Source organism: Sus scrofa, chromosome 18 (genome assembly GCF_000003025.6).
Source record: "Sus scrofa isolate TJ Tabasco breed Duroc chromosome 18, Sscrofa11.1, whole genome shotgun sequence".
In the NCBI taxonomy this organism is placed as follows: Eukaryota; Metazoa; Chordata; class Mammalia; order Artiodactyla; family Suidae; genus Sus; species Sus scrofa.
Genome location: NC_010460.4, coordinates 55,270,944 through 55,275,137, shown reverse-complemented (window position 1 = coordinate 55,275,137; position 4,194 = coordinate 55,270,944). Strand labels below are relative to the sequence as shown.

At 49.1% G+C, this 4,194-nt stretch overlaps 1 pseudogene; it reads right to left on the bottom strand.

Moving 5' to 3' along the window:
• Positions 2,749–3,576, bottom strand: LOC100519753 (annotated as a pseudogene).

The following is a 4,194-nucleotide window of genomic DNA, read 5'->3' as shown; positions in this document are numbered from 1 at the left end:
GACCATTTGTATATTTGGTCTATTTGAAAATATCTATTCAAGTTCTTTGCCCATTTCCTTCCTTCCTTCCTTCCCTTCTTCCTTCCTTCCCTTCTTTCTTCCTTCCTTCCTTCCCTTCTTTCTTTCTTCCTTTCTTTCTTTCTTTCTTTCTTTCTTTCTTTCTTTCTTTCTTTCTTTCTTTCTTTCTTTCTTTCTTTCTTTCTTTCTTTCTTCCCTTCTTTCTTTCCTTCTTTCTTTCTTTCTTTCTTTCTTTCTTTCTTTCTTTCTTTCTTTCTTTCTTTCTTTCTTTCTTTCCTTCTCTCTCTCTCTTTCTTTCTCTCTCTCTCTCTCTTTCTTTCTTTTGTCTTTTTAGAGCTGCACCTGCACCACATGGAAGTTCCCAGGCTACAGGTTGTATCGGGGCTGTACCTGCCTGCCTACGCCACAGCTCACGACAATGCTGGATCCTTAACCCACTGAGTGAGGCCAGGGATGGAACCCACATCCTCACGGATACTAGGCAGGTTCGTTACTGCTGAGCCACAACGGGAACTCCCTCTTTGCCCATTTTTCATAAGATTTTTGTTTTGTTCAGTTGTAGGAGTTCTCCATATATTCTGGATATTAATCAGATGGAAGATTTACTTTTTTCTATTCTGTGGGTTGCCTTTTCATTCTCTTGATTGTACCCTTTAATGCACAGAAATTTTAAATCTTGAAATAGCCCAATTTGTCTATTTTTCTTCTGTTGCCTGTGTTTTTGGTGTCATAGCTAAGAAATCATTGCCAAATCCAATGTCCTGAACCTCTTCCTCAGTGTTTTCTTCTAAGAATTTTACGTTTTAGCTCTTATTGTTTAGGTCTTTGATCAATTTTGAGTTAATGTTTCAATATGTGGCTTAGTAAGAGTCTAAATTCCTTTTTCCCCCCCTTTGGCCACACCTGTGGCAGATGGAAGTTCCCAGGCCTGGGATCAGCTCCTTGGTGGAGCTGCCATTGCCATCTGGCCTTCGGGGAAGCCTCTATGTTCCTGCTCCATTGGTAAGGGAAAAAGGACCATGGCTAATTTAAAATCCAGCTCTGGTTGGCCTCAAGCTTTTCTTTTTAAAATTTTTTTATTTTTAATTTTTTGGGTCTTTTGTCTTTTTAGGGTTAATACACTGATATAAATTGCAAACGTAGTTAATTTTTTAACGTTTGAAAAAAAAAAGAAAATACCATACAGATGATACACGTAACTCAACTTAGTATGGCAAAAGACTTTCTGATTATAAGTACGACGAAATATATTAAAAGAGAAATGATAGATTTGATTTTATAAATTGTGCGCAAAAACCCTTTAAAAGGAAACAATAAGTTTATCATGGAATGTTCATCTTTTTTAAATTTCTTTTTTCAAATGATTTTAATTTTTTCTATTAAAGTTGGTTTACAGTGGTCTGTCAATTTTCTACTGTACAGCAAGGTGACCCAGTCACACATACATTCTTTTTCTCACACGATCCTCCGTCATGCTCCATCACAAGTGACCAGATACAGTTCCCCGTGCTATACAGCAGGATCGCATTGCTTATCCACGCCAAAGATGAAATGCTCATCTTTAAGGATCACATATAAATTAGAGCAAACCATTCCGAGAGGAAGGGGGAAAAGACAATTCGCAAAAGAGAAACAGAAATGGTCAATAAGCACATGAAGAAACGTAACATACTTACATTCTATTAGAGGTTATGAAGATTAAAATAAAAAAAATAAGAGAAATATAGATTTGATCTTTTAAATTGTGGGCAAAAACGCTTAAAAGGAAGCAACACATTTTTATCATTAAATGTTCATCTTTAAAGATCACATATAGGCGTTCCTTCATGGCTCAGTGGTTAACGAACCTGACCAGGATCCATGAGGATGTGGGTTCGGTCCCTGGTCTCACTCAATGGGTTAAGGATCCGGTGTTGCCATGAGCTGTGGTGTAGGTCGCAGACATGGCTTGGATCCCACGTGGCTGTGGTCAGGCCAGCAGCTGCCTCTGATTGGACCCCTAGCCTGGGAACCTCCATGTGCCATGGGTGCGGCCCTAAAATAGCAAAAACAAAGGACCACATACAAATTGGTAGCCAAGAATTCCAGGGGGGAGGGAGCAAATAAGTGGTCGCCTCAACAGGAGGAGCACATGGTCCCTTCTGCGAGCAGCCGGGAAGGGGGTCGAGGATTTGGTCTCAGAGAGGCCTCATCATCCCAATTCGTTTGGTCACTTCCGATGAAAAACATAAAAGTTGCCCAAAGATACTGTAAAGCTGAAAACCTGAATAGCCCCCCCCACACACTTTTTTTTGCTAACTCCCGGAATCACCTTTCCGGTTTGGCAGGTGCTTTTGGCAGAGCGCCAAGGGTTCCCAGGAGGAGGCCTTTCTCTGGGCAGCGGGCCGGCCGGCTCTCCCTCCTCTGTGCAGAGGGCAATGTGGATTGAGCTGAAAAGTACCTTCCAAAAGTGAGCAAGGGATTAGGCTGCTGCTTCAAAACCGTGAAATTATCCGGAATGTGTTTTACAAATGGTTTTGCTCCACCACCACCAGCGAAAAAGGTATACGAAATGCGTGCCTCGCAGGCCTTAAAGACACGCGGCATCGCGCTCGGTCCCCTCCGACGTCCCTCTCAGCGGCGCTCAGCCTCGGGCCCGCGGGCATCTCCCGGGGCGGGGGCCGGTCGGGGTCGAGGGCACAGGGCGGGGGTGGGAGAGGCGGCGCAGGAGGCCGCGGCCTCCGGTCGAGCTCAGCCCTCGGGCCGAAGGGGGCCTCGGCAGGGGCGGGCGGGCCTCGGGCCCTCGGAGGCGCAGGCAGGGGCAGCGGCAGGGCGGGCCGGGCCCCGCTCCGCATTGGGGTCAAGCAGAGCCCGGTCCGGCATCCCGCGTGTGCAGAGGTGTCCTCTTTGGTCCTTTTCGGGGTCTCTTCCCAGTCGTCCCGCGTCCCTTGCGGCTCGGCCACCCGTCTCTCGGCAGACGCCGCCTCCTGCACCTGCGCAGCAAGACTCCTTCTCTCTTCCCCGGAGCTGTGTCCTTCTCGAGGGCGCTTTTCTTCGGCAGCGCTCAGACCTCAGACCCTTCGGCCTCGGGCCCCTCAGCCTGATCTGCTCCTCCCGCTCTGGGCAACGGGCCGCCGCCCGCTCAGCTCGCTCCTCGGTGCTTCCAAGTCCCCCTCAATAACTTAGGGGCCCGTCGTCGTGGTTCCCGGCCGCCTCTTCGGCCGTGTGCTTGGCTTCTTGGAGTGGACGTCCTGGCGTTGTCCCATTTCTTCCTCATCTCTTAAGGCTCGGTTTCGGTAACTTTCGGACCCCTCTCGCGCTCATCAGCAGCTTTCTCAGCTTCCTGCCGCGTTTGCAGGGCAGTGGCCAGGCGCTCCTGAGCGCGGCCCAGCTCCTCTGCAGCCAGTTGCCTCCTACGGTTCAAGGAGGCCACCTCAGCCCCGGCCTGTTCCCGGCTCGCCTTTCTCCCTCCACTGCCCGCTGGAGGCGCTGGGCCCTCTCCCCCGCATCATCCGGCTGCTGCCGCTGCGGACCCTGGATCTCTGGCTGCACGGCCTGGATGGGGGTGATTCTGGCCATGGCATCCCCAGCTCCTGCTGTGCCCTCGGGTTCCTGCCTCCTCTGCGCCGGGCTGCCCCTGCTTCCCACCCATGCTTCCACCTGCTCCGCCCTCAACCAGAGGGCTTCAAACCCATCTGCGTCAGTTTGGTGGTGCATAACTATTACATTCTTTTATTAAATACTGGTAGCCACCAACATCAAAACTCTGATGGTTAGCTAATTCTCCACAGTCTGGTGGTTCTGTCTTGCTATTTTTTTTTTTTTTCTTTTGGCTGTGCCCTCAGCATGGGAAGTTTCTGGGCCGGGGATTGAACCTGTGCCACAGCCGTGGCTTGAGCCACAGCAAGGACAATGCTGGATCCTTAACCCACTAGGCCATCAGGGAACTCCTCCAGAATCTGGTTTTAAAGCAGTGTTTCAGAACAAATTCTGACACCCACACAAATATTTATTCGATAAACACTTTTAGCAAAGCAGGCACACAAATCACCATGTAACTCAGTCTGCAAGTTCCACGGGGACCTAGCTCTCTGTTCTCTGAGTGCTCTGCAAACACCTTGACTGAGGGCCCATTTGAAGCAAATGTAGCCGCAGACCAAAGATAGAAGTTAGGTGACCTGATAATTGGCGAGAGAA